General features: G+C 43.5%; 1 protein-coding gene across 4 annotated transcripts in view; it reads left to right on the forward strand.

Annotated features, from left to right (window-relative positions):
* Positions 1-4,668: 4,668 nt before the first annotated feature.
* Positions 4,669-18,788, forward strand: part of TMPRSS9 (transmembrane serine protease 9) — a 210,483-nt gene continuing 196,363 nt past the window's right edge. For all 4 annotated transcript variants that reach the window (XM_082255368.1, XM_082255367.1, XM_082255370.1 and 1 more), the window contains exon 1: positions 4,669-4,760. The gene's annotated coding sequence lies outside the window, so the exon portion shown is untranslated. The remainder of the gene's footprint in view (positions 4,761-18,788) is intronic.

The raw sequence follows: 18,788 nt of genomic DNA on the forward strand, positions 1-18,788 counted from the left end.
TAGATTCTAATTAAATGAGATTCTGAGCTCCCTTTGCCTGAGAAACTTGGAAAAGCAGCAAGCTGCATTTAGGGAAGACAGGATAACAGCAGTTTTATTTTGATAGCTGCATAGACATTGAACTAGTGGCTTCCTGTTCCACTAGTGGTGTATAATTACTTACAGTGTTGAGATGTGTACTTTGAGAGTGTTGTAGCACAATCCACGATTAAGACCCGATTGAATAAAAATTTAGGACATTTGCAATGAACAGAAATTGGAAGTCAAAGTGGTTTCAAGAATTAATTTGAACAATTTTGACGTTTCTAAACTTACTTTGTGAAGACCGCACACATTTACATCCTTGAATTATGCGATAAATATTTACTATGCCCTGTGATTAGGCACTGCTGTCTGATAGAATTCACAGAGACTGCCTTCTGAACTGCAGTATTGATGAGAGGAGGAGTTTCATGAGGCGGAATCAGTACTGAAATCAATGTTTGCATGCAACAAGATACTACTGGATATGTAGTCTCAGAAACTGAAATTAAGCAGCAGAGGAAGAGCTGCAAAGTTGCAGGGAATCCAAGAAGTTGTTTTGTCAAGTAAGCTTATATTGGACTGTTTTTTTTTGTATTACAATGCTGGTGTTATAAAATGAAACAATATGTTGTGACTATTAAACTGCTTTAATGGAGACAAGGAGTGGCACACAAACCCTGCTTGCAGGACGATTATGTGACCCATGTTCCCAGAGGCTTCCTCTGGCGGTTACAGAATGAGCCATGATTCTGGGGCTAATTTAACAAGCTCTATAGCAATTTCTAAAATCAAATTGGATAACAGCCTTAGACCCACTTTCGCTGCATTGGCTGACTCTTTTCCTAAGGATGACTTTACTTTAGAAAACCACACTGAGTTCAAAACTATCGCTGGCGTACAGACTGCCCCTGCTGTAGTAAACCTTCTCTTAAATGCGGAGTTCCAGCCATTCACTCACCTGTCCAACGGTCCAGCGATGCGGCCGCCCGAAGCCTCGATCCTCTCCTTCGGCGCCGGCATCACTGCTGTGGGCACCCGGCTGTGACAGTTTGCGGCTTCACAGCCGGGTACCCACTGCGGATGCGTGAGTCGCGATGCGCGTCTTGATTGGCCGGCAATCTTCTGGGACCTCTGACGTGTCCCAGAAGATTGCAGGGAGGGAGGGGGAGAGGAGAACTTCCGTTCAGGGCGCCGCGGCGCTCCGAGAGGAAGTGGGAGCGGGTACCTGTCAAAACTAGGTACCCGCTCCCCCCCCCAAAAAAAATGACATGCCAAATGTGGCATGTCAGGGGGTCAGGACTCCCTAAAGCGGAAGTTCCACTTTTGGGTGGAACTCCGCTTTAAGGTCAGGGTCCACTCTTTGATCCATCAAATTTTTAAAGGAGGCTGATTTGTCTAAAGAATGAGCTACATGTGAATATGTGTCTACCCTAGGAAGAGTATTCCACAGCTGCAAGATAGACAAGCGCAAGGGTACAACTTGCCCATCCTGTTCTGTATGTTTAGATAGCATTTCCTAAATTTTTTTGGTGATGATAGGTCTGATTGATTGGGAGAAATCATTTACCTGCTCTACAGCTGCTACAAATGATGGAATTAAAGCAAAATCAAAGGGTGGGTCTTCAGAGGATAGGTTCAGATTTGTATTGTGACAGGAACCATCTGGTCTTGAATAAACCTCCACAAGGAGCTAGGACTAGGCTGCAAGTTGAAGGGGTAGGACCTCCAAGGTGATATTCTCTGAAATAATACCCAGGTCATGTGCAACACAGGAAAGACAAAGGGAGATTAGAGAACTGAATGCATGGCTAAAGATCTGGTATAGGAGGGAAGGATTTGGGTTTCTAGAGCACTGTGCTGACTTTTCAATGGGGTACAACCTATATGCTAAAGATGGTTTTCACCTAAATGGAAGTGAGTCTGCTGTGCTGGGGGAGAGGTTTATGGGAAAGCTGGTGGAGTTTTCAAATTATGATTGAGTCGGGAGGGTGAATTTGATTATAATGGGGCAGACAGATCAGACAGGTCAATCCCTATTGGTGGGTGGAATGAGGGAGGACTATGGCAGGTGATAAGAAGGTTCCCATGTTACAAACCACCATTGGAAATAATACTATTTGTACTAAAATGAAAACTATGCAAAATACATGTGCAAAATGTGATAATGAATGAAAGTGTTTGTTCACTTATGCCAGAACTTAAGTCTGCCAAGCAAATTAGGTGAGTTGGAATCTTTGGTGCATGAAGAGAACTATTATTTAATTTGTATTGCTAAATCTTGGCTTCATTTTTCACATGCCTGGGCTATTCAATTTCCTGCCCATGCTCTCTTTCAGAGAGACAGGGTAAAAAAGAAAGGTGGTGATGTCTGTCTCTATGTGAGAAGTGATTTCAAAGCGAGTGTGAAAGGGGACCTAGATGATGGGGTGTGTGGCTGAGGCATTATGGGTGGAATTGTACATGGGTGTGCTTACTAATGGTAATCACTGGAGTTTGTTATAGGCCACCCACTGTTAATGAGGAGGTGGAGATTCTGCTCCTTTGCACAGATAGAAAGGGCTGCAAAGGCTAGCACAGTGATAATAATGGGGGATTTTAACAACTCAGAAACTGATTGGAGTAATGGCACTGCTAAAAAAGTTAAGGGGCAAAGAATTATAAACCTATTACAAGACAATTTTATGGCCCAGTGCAGAGGCCCTGGCTAATAATGATGCTCTGCTGGACCTGGTAATCTCAAACCATGCAGAGCTTATTACTAATGTTTATATAAAACAACATTTGGGTAGTAGTGACCATAACTTGATTTCCTTTAATGTTAGCAGTAAGCAACAAACACATACTGGAAAGATAAAAACACTAGACTTTAAGAGAGCAAATTTTCCAAGCATGAGGGCTACTCTCCAAGTCTTAGACTGGTAGAGGGGGATATTGGCATTGATGGTTCAGTGTTGGAACCCTTACTTTTTAATATCTTTATAAATGATATAGGATCTAAGATTAAAAGTACCATTTCAGTCTTTGTAGATGACACCAAGCTATGCAGTGGAATAACGTCCTTATATGAGTTCTCCAATTTATAAGCCGACCTTAATGTGCTGTTTAATTGGGCAACTAAGTGGAAAAATTAGATTTAATGTTAATAAATGTAGAGTTATGGACTTGGGGGCTAAGAATATGCATGCATCATACATACTAGGGGGGAGTACAACTGGGAGAATCCATAGCGGAGAAGGATCTGGGTGTTCTTGTAGACCATAAGCTTAATATTAGCATGCAAAGCCAAGCTGCGGTTTCCAAAGCAAGCAAAATCCTTTCTTGTATTGAGAGAGGTGTGGACTCCTGAGAGAGATATAATTTTGTCCCTGTACAAATCATTAGTAAGACCTCATCTTGAATATGCAGTTCAGTTTTGGGCACTAGTTCTCAAAAAGGATATCAGGGAACTGGAGAAAGTGCAGAGAAGGGAAACCAAACTGATAAGAGGCATGGAGGAGCTCAGCTATGACGAAAGATTAGAGGAACTGAATTTATTTTTTCTTGAGAAGAGGAGATTAAGGGGGGATATTACCAACATATATACATACATTAGCGGTCCATATAATAAGCTTGATGTTGAGTTATTCACTTTAAGATCATCACAAAGGACAAGGGGGTACTCTTTATGTCTGGAGGAAAAGTTTCTTCACAGTATGAGCTGTGAAAATGTGGGATAGACTCCCTCAAGAAATGGTTCTGTTCAGCTCATTAGATTGCTTTAAAAAAGGCCTGGATTCTTTCCTTAATGTACATACTGATATAACTGTAAACTAATATTTATAGGTAAAGTTAATCCAGGGAATATTCAATTGCCTCTTAGAGTCGGTTCACACTGGGGCGGCATGACTCTGTACTACTTAGGGGTCTACTTGTGTATTCCCATGCACCACGACTTTGGAGCGACTTGCATGGACTTCACATAATGGAAGTCTATGCAAGTCGCTCCGAGGTCGCCCCAAAGTAGTACAGGACCCTTTTTCTAAGTCGGAGCGACTTGTGTCGCTCCTATTAGAACGGGTCCTGTAGCAGTCAATGGACCGCGAGGGAGCGCGACTTGTCAGGCTGACAAGTCGCGCTAGTGTGAATCGAGTCTTAAAGGTATAGGAAGGAATTTTTCCCCTGCTGGAGCTAATTAGATCATGCTTTGCAGTTTTTTTCCTTCGCCTGGATTAACTGTGGGTATGGGATTGTGTATATGGGATTGTAAATGTTTTTTTCCCCCATTTTATTGGTTGAACTAGATGGATTTATGTATTTTTTCAACCAGACTATGTAACTATGTAAGGGATGTCTTCTGCCCATCTGTGGCTCATTCATATAAGATTATTCATTATTAATCAATTATATTTTTTCAGGGAAGAACTATCCATTCTTACTGATTTTATCTCAGCAAAACCTGGACTGTTTAACATGCTTCCTTTACCTCAGTTCCCAGGACAGCTCCTTTCTATCTTGCACAATCCAAAAAAAAAAAAAAGTGTTGCCATCCAAAGCCAATCCCATGAAACTGAGCTCTAAATATTCATGGACTGGGGAACTTCTTGCCCCCTCCTCTTGGTACACAAAAAGGATCGACTCAGGTAACGGAGACAGTCAATGCAGCAAGGGACTTTATGGGACGTAGCTGTAGTGCTGGGATCTGTCCTTTTAGGATACAGAAGGATTTCCTGTGCAGCCTACAAGCACACACAGTACAGGTGAGTGGTTCAGTGTAACATCTTACAAATATCTTAGTGGTACTGTAGCTCCCCATAGTGTAACAGAGAAGTATTCTGCAAAAAATGGATTATTTGAGATCATAGGCTCCATCTGTGATGGATTGTATTGATTCACCAGAACTTTTAATTTAATTCTAGATCAGGAAATTCCAGATCAGGATCACATAAGGATTAGCTTCTCTGTTGTTGCTGTAACTATCGTTGTCAAAGAAAATGCAGCATTGTTTTTCATTAGAGTATTTTATAAAGAATATAACTGACTGCTACCTTGATTAACCATGAATTGGTATTCTCAAGATCCACAAACTATAAGGAAGTTAAAGTGACTCTGTTGGCACATAACAGCAATAAAAAAAAAATCAGCATTGAATAAAAGGCTTTAAATGTATCACCTGATTGATCATTGATGTATTCAATAGATACTGCTGCCTGAAAAAAATCATCTGCATTGGTCAAAATACCCTGGTGTATTAGATACCTGGTCCCCTGCTGCATGCTGTGGTTCAATCCCCGCCCCTTAAATTACCAATATGTTCTGTAGTGACGTAGGGGTCAGAGGATGGAACCACAAAGTACAGAGAGGGAGCAGGCATCCAACACTAGAAGTTGGATGCAGAAAACTTTTAAATCAGCAGCATCTCTTAAATACAGTGGAACATTGGTGGTACAGGCGACTAATAAAAGCCTTGATTTCAAAGCAGATTTTTTTTTTTTTTTCAGTGACACTAAACAATATCCTTCTTCTCCAAAAGTAATTCATACACATCTACTACTTAATGGCCCTGAGCAGTACACGTTAGATGAGGTCATGTGAACTGTTCTTTGGACAAATCCCATAATCCAAAGTCCCTAGTCCATCTCCGGAGCGAGAAAGACAGGGTAGCTACATTCTAAAGCCTCGTACACACGCAACGATTATCGGCCGACCGATCGTACGACTTTTGTCCAGAGTGGTGTTTTGTTGGTTGGAATGTGCCTAGACTGCGCATGATTTTTGTCACCCAACAAAAATCTACTTCAGAAGTGATGTCATGTGCTGGTTTACTTTCAGTGAGTTTTTTCTTCTCTGAGCATGCCCAGTCTTGATCTTCAGATTTTTGTCTGGCGAAATCTGTACTGACTGACGGAAAATCGGCCGTTGTGGTGACGGCCAACAAAAATTTTATAGCTTGCACACCAGATTTTTTTCGGCCGAAAAGTCGGAGTTGGTTGTCGGAAGCATCATACTAACAAGCCGAAAATCGGCAGATCGGACATTGGCCGAAAATTCCCGGCCAATAATCGATGCGTGTGTACGAGGCTTTACATTCCTCCATACCATGGAGAAGGAATGTAGCCACCATCCAACCGGAAGTCAGATCATAGCAGAAAAGAAAAAGAGTTTTGAGGAGTTAAGAGTGCATACTTAACCACTTCAGCTCCAGAAGGTTTTACCCCCCTTAATGAGCAGGCCTTTTTTTTCTAATAAAGCACTGACAATTGCACGGTCGTGCAATGTTGTATCCAACTAAAATTGATGTCTTTGTTTTTGTACAAATAGAGCGTTCTTTTGGTGGCAATTGATCACCTTTGCGGTTCTTATTTTTTGCACTATAAACAAAAAAAGAACCACAATTATGAAAAAAAAAAAAAAAACAATATATTTTACTTTCTGCTATAAAACATTCCCAATAAAAAATTTTTAAAAATCTATTTTTTTCATCAATTTATGCCAGTATGTATACTGGTACATATTTTTTGACAAAAAAATCCTAATAAGTGTACATTGATTGGTTTGCGCAAAAGTTATAGCGTCTAAAAAACTAGGGGATACATATATATGTATATATATTTATTTAAGGTACTTATATAGCGCTGTCAATTTACGCAGCGCTTTACATATACATTGTACATTCACATCAGTCCCTGCCCTCAAAGAGCTTACAATCTAAGGTCCCTAGCTCACATACATACACAGTAGGGCCAATTTTATACAGGATCCAATTAACCTACCAGCATGTCTTTGGAGTGTGGGAGGAAACCGGAGTACCCGAAGGAAACCCACGCAGGCACAGGGAGAACATGCAAACTCCAGGCAGGTAGTGTCGTGGTTGGGATTCGAACCAGCAACCCTATTGCTGCTATGTGAAAGTGCTAACCACTACACCACTGTGCAGGTCCAGAAGTGGTTAAATAGATATTTTTTTAAAACCAGAGTTTAGTGTCACTTTAAAGCAGAATTTCAGGCAAGTACAGAATATATGCTTTAATCCAGTTGTGTGTTCATATAAAAAAATCTATTTGCATGTTCATATAAAAATATATGTATTTTAAAATTCTGGTAATGTGCTGCAGCTGCTTGCATTCTCTGTTACACCATGTTCCCATATTTACTTTGTAGCATTAATCAACCTGAAAGGGGGGGTATCAAAGCAGCAGTTGTGAATACAGGTGTCACTGTTATGCTATATAGTGGCAGGTGTGGGGGGGATTTACTAAAACTGCTGCACTCAGAATCTGGTGCAGTGGCGCATGGTAGCCAATCAGCTTCTAACTTCAGCTTGTTGAATTAAGCTTTGACAATAAGCCCACGTTCGCATTGGTCTGATTTGACATGTCAAATCGGAGCCGAATGCCGGCAATAGCACCATCTGAATCGGTGCGACGCCGAATTTGCGATGCCGCACTGATTCCCAAAAGTAGATTCTGCACTACTTTTTGCGACTTCGGGGGGCGATTTTAATAGATATTTGTGCGGGAACCCACCCAGATGTCTGTGAACTCGCCCCTGAAGGCGGACTGAAAATGCCGGTTTGAAATCGTGAGAGCTCAGCTGAACTCATGCGATTTCAAACCTGCCTCAGTGTGAACCCTAGGCTAAAACCTGGAAGCTGATTCGTTTCTATGCAGAGCTGCACCAGATTTTGCACTCACCAGCTTTAGGAAATCAACCCCATGTGTGCTTGCCAAAATACGGCCTGCTCAGAACTAAAAAAATGTTAGCTGGTACATTTCACAAATATATATTTAATTTTACATTTAGCTGTTTAGCTGGAGTACTGCTCTAATTTCAATCACACTGTTTTACTGATCCCACACTTAAAAATAACTCAAAGATATTGACCTATAGCCCAATTTAAAATATACATATTAAAGAATTTGACATGGGTTTGCTGAAAGCTGACATTTAGTGTATGGCTCTTTTCACACGGGCTTTCCGATCAGATCCGCCTGTCAGTTTTTCAGGTGGACCTGATCGGATGCTCCATGTACCCCTATGGGGCAGTGGATGTCAGCGGTGACATGTCCACTAACACCCGCTGCTATCTGATGCGATCCTGTCCATAAAATCCAGACGGGTGGAAACCCTATTTTCCATCCTTCTGGAAGATCGGATCGGATCTGATGAAAACAGACAGGCGGTCCGTTTTCATCCGATCTCCTATAGAGGAGAGCAGGGATCTGACAGCTCCATCTCTGCAAAGTAAGCGGAGACAGACCTGTCATCCGCCTGCTCAGTGGGGATCAGCGGATCGATCCCCGCTGAGAAAAACTGAGTACATTGGGTGGAAAGCCCATGTGAATGGACCCTTAAGCAGTGGTTCTCAACTCCTGTCCACAGGACCCACTAACAGGCCAGGTTTGCAAGATAGCTGAAAAAAAATCAAAGGTGATATAACTTAGTGCTCAGTGATTGTAGTATTCTAGTCTGCCTCTGCCCAAGGTAAAAGTTGAAAACCACTGGTGTATATGTTTGAATGCATGCAGGGGTTGATTTACTAAAACTGGAGAGTGCAAAATCTGGTGCAGCTCTGCATGGTAGCCAATCAGCTTCTCACTTCAGCTTGTTCAATTAAGTTTTGATAATAAAAACTGGAAGCTGATTGATTTCTATGCAGAGCTTCACCAGATTTTGCACTCTCCAGTTTTAGTAAATCAACCCCCTAGTCTCCTGCACAGCCACCGGATACCACCATGAGGGGCTATCTTCCGGCACTGTGAAGGTTAATAGCAGTGACTGCTAGTGTGAAGAGTTGAGCTGCTCACCCGCCCCCTGCTGCCCTCTCTACCATTCATATTGCTTGTATTACTACACCCCCACAAATCACCGAGTTCTGTGAATGGAGGAGTAGTTGAACGATGAGATTTCCCTCACCCATTCACAGAATGTGATTCCTTATGAAAGTGTAGTAATACAAGTTCTGTGAATGAGAGAGAGGGCAGAAGGGGTGGGCGAGCGCTGCAACTCTTATCCGTAGAAGCTACTGCTGATAACCTTCACAGTACGGGAAGATTGCTGCTCAGGGAAATATCCAGTGGCTGGGAAGGAGACACGGCAGGGATGATTTTTACTAGAAGCAGCCATCCACAGGTAACAGGATACAAAGCATTTCATATGCCTAATGAGTTTGCTGCTGTATCCCAGAGAGAAAAAGTATACTAAATTTCAGCTTTAGCTAAAGTCTACAATAAGATGCTTTTTACAAATCAATAACTTTGTTTATACTTTGATCAACTGAAGTGGTTATTTGACTAATTAAGCAGCACAAACTGCAGTGAAAATATACAAAATCCACTGCTTCATAGCTACCAACCTGATCTGACATTTCACTGGCATAGTGTGCCAGAATATCGCAGAAAGATTTATTATTGGTTACTATAAATTAAATTGTATTTTGCTCTACTGAAAATACCTAGCTGTGCTTCCTGGTAAACTGTTTTTTCTTTTTAACCACTTCTCCTTAGGTGGACGTCATATGACGTCCTGGGGTTTAAGTAGTTAAATCTGTATGATGCCTGCAGCTGCCGGCAATTCCCTGTCATGTAAATATGACTCTCGGAGGCTGGGTGCAACATTATGACGTCAGGTCCAGCCGGCATCATCCGGATATCTTCCTTTTCTGCCAGTAATTCCCTGTCATGTAAAAAACAATTATAGCAGAGGTTCAGCCGCTTGATTGTTTTTACAGGAGGCGGAGAGGGACCCCCCCCCCCCCTCCCGTCACCCTCTGGTGCTTCTACCACCACGCAAACAGCGAACCGGAGAATTAATCCACCGGAAGAGGCAGTTTACCATAGAGCTGACCAAGGACCAGATGCTCCCCGGTCATCTCTATGACTCTCGGAGGCTGGGCGTAACATTATGACGTCCAGCCCCAGCAGCTGCAGGCATCATCCAGATATCTTCTTTTTCTGCCCGCGATTCCCTGTCATGTAAAAACAATCAAAGCAGAGGTTCAGCCACTTAATTGTTTTCACAGGGGACGGGAGGGGACGTCCCCCCTCCCATCACTCTCTTGTGCTTCTACCGGATTGCCCATGCAATCTGTGAGTCAGAGAATAAATCCACCAGCAGAGGCAGTTTACCATAGAGCTGACCGAGGACCAGATGGTCCCCGGTCATCTCTATGACTCTCGGAGGCTAGGCGCAACGTTATGACGTCAGGTCCAGCCCCGGCAGCTGCAGGCATCATCCAGATATCTTCTTTTTCTGCCCGCAATTCCCTGTCATGTAAAAAACAATCATAGTGGAGCTTCAGCCGCTTAATTATTTTTAGAGGAGGCTGGACCGGTGCTTCTACCAGTTTGCCGGTGCAATCGGCAAGCCGGAGAATGAATTTACCAGTGGTGGCAGTTTACCATAGAGCTGACGAAGGCCTGGATGGTCCCTGGTCATCTCTATGACTCTCAGAGGTCAGGCGCGATATTATGAAGTCAAATCATCCAGATATCTTCTTTTTCTGCTGGTGATTCCCTGTTATGTAAAAAACAATCATAGTGGAGCTTCAGCCGATTAATTGTTTTTACAGGAGGCTGGAGGGGACATCCCCCCTCCCATCACTTTCCGGTGCTTCTACCGGATTGCCCGTGCAATCTGCGAGCTAGAGAATAAATCCACCGGCAGAGACAGTTTACCATAGAGCTGACTGAGGATCAGATGGTCCCCAGTAATCTCTATCACTCTCGGAGGCCGGGCGCAACATTATGACGTCAGGTCCAACCCCGGCAGCTGCAGGCATAATCCAGATATCTTCTTTTTCTGCCGGCGATTCCCTGTCATGTAAAAAACAATCATAGTGGAGCTTCAGCAGCTTAATTATTTTTAGAGGAGGCTGGACTGGAGCTTCTACCGGTTTGCCGGTGCAATCGGCAAGCCGGTGAATGAATCTATCAGCGGTGGCAGTTTACCATAGAGCTGACCGAAGGACCAGATGGTCCCTGGTCATCTCTATGACTCTCAGAGGTCAGGCGCGATGTTATGAAGTCAGGTTTGGCCCTGGCAGTTGTAAACAATGCCGTGTATTTGGCTGGAGAGTCAGAGATTGTTTTTTTTTTATCTCAGGCTTTCCAGCCTAGAGGAGAGATGTGGGACGTATAGACCCCACATCCCTCCATAAAGAGGACCTGTCATGCCCTATTACTTTTACAAGGGATGTTTACACAAGTAAAGTTTGGCGCCATTCCACGAGTTATTGTTAGGCATCTATTTACTCAGTGTAACGTAATCTTTCACATTATACAAAAAATTTGGGCTAACTTTAGTGTTTTTTTTTTTTTTAATTCATGAAACAGTTTTTTTTAAAAAAATAACAGTTTGAAAAAATGCTGCGTAAATACCGTGTGACATACAAACTTGCACTGACCACCATTATATTCCCTAGGGGCTCTGGGGGTTCTAAGTAATTTTTGTAGCAAAAAAATTATGATTTCTACATGTAAGAGAGGAGTGCCAGAATAGGCCCAGTATGGAAGTGGTTAAATAATTTCTCCCTATTAGCTGGTGAACCAGTTTTTAATTTTTCTGCCACCTCTTATGCATGGCCTACAGTTGACAAACTATACAGGGTCCTACAATAATCTGGGGGAACTCCAGATTATAAAACATTATAGGTCTTCCTACAGAGTTCGACTGGAAAGTTAACCATTTAGTGGTCTAATGCCTCATGCACTATGGGCATTTGCGCAGCTTCCTTGAATGCCTTTCTCCTGGTAGGGAGAAAAGCAGCATCAAAATAATGCTTATAGCCATATTTTTGGAAGTGCGTTTAGGTGCGTCAAGCACTTGAGTGTTAATTCATTTGATTAGCCAGAAGAATCATTTATTCTGTCCATTGCAATTAATTAAAGTGGTTGTAAACCCTCACATATACATAGCGAAGTGAACAGCCCCAGATGATACACAAAGATGAAACAAATCCCCCTACATAGTTTTACTTTTTTATCTGCAGTTTTCTCTTCCCCACACCCCTTTAACCACTTCAGCCCGGAAGGTTTTACCCCCTTAATGACCAGGCCATTTTTTGTGATTCGGCACTGCGTTGCTTTAACTGGAAATTGCGTGGTCGTGCAACGCTGTACCCAAATGCAATTGATGTCCTTTTTTTCGCACAAATAGAGCTTTCTTTTGGTGGTATTTGACCACCCCTGCGGTTTTTAGATGTTGCGCTTTAAACAAAAAAAAGAGCAACAATTTTGAAAAAAAAAAAAAAACAATATTTTTTACTTTCTGCTATAAAACATTTCCAATAAACAAATTTTAAAAATCAAATGTTTAGATCAGTTTAGGCCAATTTGTATTCTGCTACATATTTTTGATAAAAAAAATCCCCAAAAAAGTGTATATTAATTGCTTTGCACAAAAGTTATAGCGTTTACATACTATAGGATAGACTTTTGGACTTTTTATTTATTTTTTTATTAGTAATGTCTGTGATAAGCGATTTTTAGCGGGACTGTGACATTGCGGCGGACAAATCTGATACCCTGTGACACTTTTTGGGGACTAGTGACACCAATACAGTGATCAGTGCTGAATAATATGCACTGTTACTGTATAAATGACACTGGCAGGAAAGGAGTTAATTCTGGGGGTGATCAAGGGGTTAAGTGTACTCCTAAATTGTGCTTACTAACTGTGGGGCGGAGGGCTCTGTGAAAGGCACAGAGAGATCAGTGTTTCAGCTAAGCTGAGACACACAATCTCATTGCACCTGTCTGACAGCAGAGCCACCTGCCTTGTTTACATAGGCAGACAGGTCTCCTGTCAGTTTCCCTTAAGATCGCGGAAGGCCGGCGGCAAACGTGCCCGCTCCTCCCGTGATCTGGCTCCCACTGTGTCTAATCACAGCGGGAGCGCCGCCAAGACCACATGCACATAATCACGTAGATCTACGTGATTATGTGCAGCCCAGCCGCCCCGCCGCAGTAAATCTGCGTGGGGCGGTCGGCAATGGGTAAATGGGCAGATCTTGTTAAAAATCCTTCTTCATCTGTCAGGAGCACAGAGGAGGGGGTAGAGAGGCTGCAGTTACAGTGTGTGAGAGCTGATTGGAGGAAAGGAACACACCCCCTTCACACAGCAGAAGAACTGTGCTGTGAATAGACAAGCTCTGTTTTGAGCTCTCTCTCTCCCGACACAAATTTATCTCATGTGTCGTGAAAACTTCTCAGAAGTGACACATGCTGATAACAGAGGAATGAAGCACCAGAGAAATGACACTTAGAGCTTTGGATAGAGATCAACAGTATGTGCTTTGTTCAGATTCCATGACTGAGATTTACAACCACTTTAAAGCTCAAGCTCTAAAAGCACATTTACACGTGTTTCGGTGTGTTGAGCGTTGTTCTGTCAAAATGCTGCTGCTCCTAAACACACTGGCAGTGTTTTTTTTTTTCTTCCTCTACACACCCCTGCCTCTAAAAGCCTTTAAGTACCATGGATAAATAGAGGGGCATTGAGGGGCATTTAGAAGCAGAAAAAAAAGGTCGAACACTCCTAAAAGTGGCATTTTTAATGTCCAGTGTGCATGAGGCCTCAAGTAGAGTGACAAATGAGGTATCATAAAAACTATGAAAAATTTGTATATTGACAATTGTGTAGCCACTATCTGAAGAACGTGCACTACTTTAAAAGGGAAAAGTTCAACCTGATCTAATTCAACCTGAATTTTGAATATAAACTCTAAAAATGTTTTCGGATAAACAAAAAAAAAAAAAACAATAACAGCGATATACAGTATTTTCTGGTTTAATCTGGGAAGGGACAAAACATAAAAGTTGACTTTATATAGAAATTAAAGGAAATCTATAGTCTCAGCAAGTGGACTTTATATAGAAAGCATGCACTTTCATTTTATAACATTGGCATTGTAATATTAACAATAGTTATATTTGAAAATCTAATATACTGTAATCTTACTCTTATTGTGAATTCTATCTGTCTGCTGGCCATCTCTTTCTACAACTTCCTGGATTTCTCTGCATGCTTTGCAGCTTCACTTCTTCTGTTTACTTTCGATTTCCAAGGACTACATAACCCATGGTACCTTGCTGTCTGGAAGCAGTGATTCCTATACTGACTCTGCCTCCTGAAACTCCTCCTCTCAGCACTTCTGAAGTTCAGAAGGCAGGCTATGTGAAATCTGTGACACAGCAGTGCCTATTCACATGTCATAGTGTAGGGCTGAACGATAGTCGATGTGATATCGACTATCGTTCTGCAGGCACGGGCGATATTCTTATTGCCGAAGCCACGATATTCAGGCATTAGGCAGGGCGGGGAGAAGTCGGGACTCGGGGGGAGGAGGAGGACTCACAGTGATTACATCCGTCCCACACTTCCCTCCCAGCTCTTCCTCTAGTATCCAGCCGATCATTACTCCGCCCTGCTCCGCCCATTGCCTCTCCTGGCTGCATCGGGGGCGGGATCAGGCTGTAATATTTTTCAATGGAGAGACAATGGGCGGAGCAGGGCGGAGTAATGGTCGGCTGTTGACTAAGAGGGAGAGCTGGGAGGGCTGGAGTACGGGGTGGATTGCATGGCGGCGGAGAGGCGAGGCTACAGTGTTTGCAGCAGGAGAGGGGGGAGAGACATCCGGAGCATGGCGGAGGAGCACCGCGGGACAAAGGCTGCTACCGACAGCCCGCTTCCTCTACACTCTGGCTCCGACACAAGGCTCGGGAGGGAGAAGTTCTACCAGTGTGGTGGATCCCCTGGCAGAAAGCTGAGCTCTGCTAACTGATCCCTCCTCCGGAGACTGTCTGGGAGAAATATTGCGATATATATCGTTAAAAACGAAATATCGCAATATACTTTTTTCCCCAATATCGTGCAGCCCTATCATAGTGAATACGTGTAAAAGTTTCAAGAAAGTAAATGTGTTGGGATCTTCAAATGAGTAGGTGTACAAACTTTGAGGTTGTTTAGATTAACTACTTACTTACTGGACACTTTTACCCCCTTCCTGCCTAGGCCAATTTTTAGCTTTCAGCGCTGTCACTCTTTGAATGACAAATGCGCGCTCATGCTACACTCTACCCATATGAAATTTTTATCATTTCTTTCACAATTAATTATTTAATCACAACTGGGTTTTTTAAATTGCTAAACAAACAAAAAAAGGCTTAAAATTTTCATAGTTTGGTGTAAAATTTTGCAAACAGGTAATTTTTCTCCTTCATTGATGTGCGCTGATAAGGCTGCACTGATGGGCACTGATAGGCTCTGATAAGGTGGCACTGATATATATATATATATATATATATATATATATATATATATATATATATATATATATATGTGTACTAGTGATCGACCGATATCGGATTTCCGTTACCGATACCGATATTTTGGCCATTGAATATCGGTATCGGCCGATATTGGCCTATATTTATGTACATATATTTATTTTTACACTTGACAGGTACTGTTGTGGAGAGATCTGGGGGTCTAAAAGACCCCAAACCCCTTCTCTGCACTTAAAAGCATTCAAAACAGCAAAGTTTGGCTGTTTTGAATGCTGTCATTTTTTTGAAACTGGCGCCAAGTCATGACATCACTTATGGGTTTTTACATGGAGACCCGATCAGAGCCGAATGCGGCCTGATCGGGTCTTCGGCGGTGTCCTGGCACTCAGCTCTGATCGCCTCAGTCTCTAGCCGTCTGCCATTTGCCATCCAGCTCCACCCAGCTCCGCCTCACCAGCTGAACTTAATTCCGCCCCTCCAGCCTTCTGCACTCCAGCTCCTCCCATGCTCCCTCCGCTCTGTGTAATCTAGACTAGAGTACTTTATTTGAGTGCCTGGGGAAACTAGTCTGGGTCTCCCGGTGGGACAGGGGCCCCGGGCAAGCCGCGGAAGGCAGTGGGGAGGGGGGGGGGACGTCCCCTCCCGCACCTTGTTATGACAGCCGAGCGGCTTCTCAGCCGCATCGGTTGTCATTACAAGACAGTCGACCGTCGGCTATGGACGCCAGTACTGGGGTGATGCCTCAAGCTGCAGGCATCACTACGGTACAAGCACTTTCCCGAAATATCGGCAATGTCGGTAACCTTACTGGCCGATTCTGATATATCGGGGAAAGTGCATATTGGCCCCCGATATATCGGCTTTGCCTATAATCGGTCAATCCCTAGTATGTACTATAAATATACTGTATATATATATATATATATATATACTAAATTATATATACTATATTACCAAAAGTATTGGGACGCCTGCCTTTACACGCATGAACTTTATTGGCATCCCAGTCTTAGTCCGTTGGGTTCATTATTGACTTGGCCCACCCTTTGCAGCTATAACAGCTTCAATTCTTCTGGGAAGGCTGTTAGAGAGAAGGCCTGGCTCGCAGTCTGCGCTTTAATTTATCCCAAACTTGTTTTATCGGGTTGAGTTCAGGACTCTGTGCAGTCCAGTCAAGTTCCTCCAACCCAAACTCACTCATCCATGTCTTAATGGACCTTGTTTTGTGCACTGGTGCGCAGTTATTTTGGAACAGCAACTGCAGCATTCTTCCAGAAGCGCATTTGTGAGGTTAGGCACTTATTTTGGACAAGAAGGCCTGGCTCAAAGTCTCTGCTCAAATTCATCCCAAAGGTGTTCTATCGGGTTGAGGTCAGAACAGGCTTTGTGCACTGGTCAAAATCATTTAGTGGAGGAGAAGGGAGTTAGGTTGTCAGGTTGTTTTTTAGGGGTTGGGTAAATCTTTATGGACCTTGCTTTGAGCACTGGTGCGCAGTCATGCTGGAACAGCCAACCCCCAAACTGTGCCCAAAATGTCTTGGTATGCTGACACCTTAAGAGTTCCCTTTATTGGAACTAAGGGGCCAAGCCCAACCCCTGAAAAACAACCCCACACCATAATCCCTCCTCCGCTAAATGATTTGGACAAGTGCACAAAGCAAGGTCCATAAAGACATGGATGAACGAGTTTAGGGTGGAGGAACTTGACTGACCTGCACAGAATCCTAAACCTCAACCCAATAGAACATCTTTGGGATGAATTAGAGTACATTCCCGTAGACACACTCCTAAACCTTGTGGACAACCTTCCCAGAAGAGTTGAAGGTGTTATAGCTGTAAAGGGTGGGCAAACTCAATATTTAACCCTACGGACTAAGACTGGGATGCCATTAAAGTTCATGTGCGCGTAAAGGCAGGCGCCCCATAACTTTTGGTAATATAGTGTACATATATAAATTGCATAGGAGACACAGCTGAATTGTAGGTATTAATTTCCGGAGTGTGCTTTTGCCATGGTATTCAAGCTCTTTGTCACTGAACCTGGGACTGATTAATAGCAACACGAGAACCTACAACCAAGAAAATCCATATGGATTGCTGACATAAAGAATACGTTGACCATTGCATATCCTTGTGTAGAACCCTCCTAGGTAGTTGCTAGTATAGTTTTTGGCTCCGTCTGCCTACCAGAGGGGCTCTGCAGTCAAATCTATATTGCTCTTTGCTTACCAGGGAGCAGGATCTGTTGGTGAGGTCTGCTTATTGTGCTCAGTATTTGATTCATTGTGTCTAGAGAGTGTTCCACAATGGTCCTATAGGGAGGCGTGTTGGACAGTTGGAGGAAACCTGACAAATGAATACATAGGTTTTGATACAGTCCTGGTGATTGGCAGTGGCAGGTCACCTCAGTGTATTCTGGGATACTGTATAAAAGACAGGAGCACATGTGCTGCGGGGTCTTTGGCTGGAGAGCAGAGCCCCGGAGGAAGGGGGCGGCTGCCTCCCCCTCTGTAGCAGTGGCATGCGGTCACAGGAGGTCGTCCGGGGGGCCAGAGGAACAGATGAGAGGAGCTGAACCCAGAGGTCCAGGAGAGCTGACTGAGGGGGAGACACTGGAGACCCTGGAAAACAGTAACGTGAGTACAGGGACTCGTGTCAAGGGGCCTGACCTGAGGGAGGCAACCCCACGTATAGGATAGTCGGAGGACGGGTGTCAGCAGTAAAGAGAGAGAGAGAGAGAGAATGCTGAGGAGAGTGTCCTGAAGATAATCAATAGTTCATTAACTCGTCTTAGGAAAGAGACTTAATTCAGGTTCACCTTTAGTGACAGGGTGAATCAACAGCCTGGCTGTACATGAAGATCGAAGTTCTTCAACATTGTGCATAGTTAATTCAGAGTATCCCACTATTCCCATCTCCTATCCCTAATTTATAATAAAACACAAAACAACCAAATACCCCTGGACTGGTTATTGGAGCGAGCCAAGGAGGAAAAGTGAGAAAGTGTTCATGTCGAGGTTGCTGTTGGTAACTCAGGGGCAGGGCCGGGACAAGGGGTGGGCAGGAGGGGGCGGCAGCCCTGGGTGCAATGGTTTATTGCAGGGATGTGGGCGCTCTGATCCTAACCCTAAGGGAAGGTGGGGGGTGCAGTTTGTCATCTTTGCCCAGGGTGCTGGATGACCTTGTCTGGCACTGCTCAGGGGGACCCAAAAAGTGTGATTCTGGCAGTCCTTATGGGGGCAGTGCTACATTTGGGGGCATCGTCTGGGATGCATCCCTGGGTTACAGCTGGGTTGCTTACAGCAACGGCTGAGCAGTCCCACCAAGTAATGTTATGCTTTCCCAAGTAAAGTGCTGGAGTGTCAGTGAAGAAAGTAATGTCTGCTCTAAAGTGATCAGTGAAAGTGTCCTGATAAGTCACGTTTGCAATGGTGGTTGTCATGGGAACCGAACAGACATTTACCCAAGAAACAGTATATTTTCCCAGGTAAAATGTTGGAG

The sequence above is a fragment of the Pelophylax lessonae genome (genome assembly GCF_965119305.1).
Source record: "Pelophylax lessonae genome assembly, chromosome: 1".
Classification (NCBI taxonomy): domain Eukaryota; kingdom Metazoa; phylum Chordata; class Amphibia; order Anura; family Ranidae; genus Pelophylax; species Pelophylax lessonae.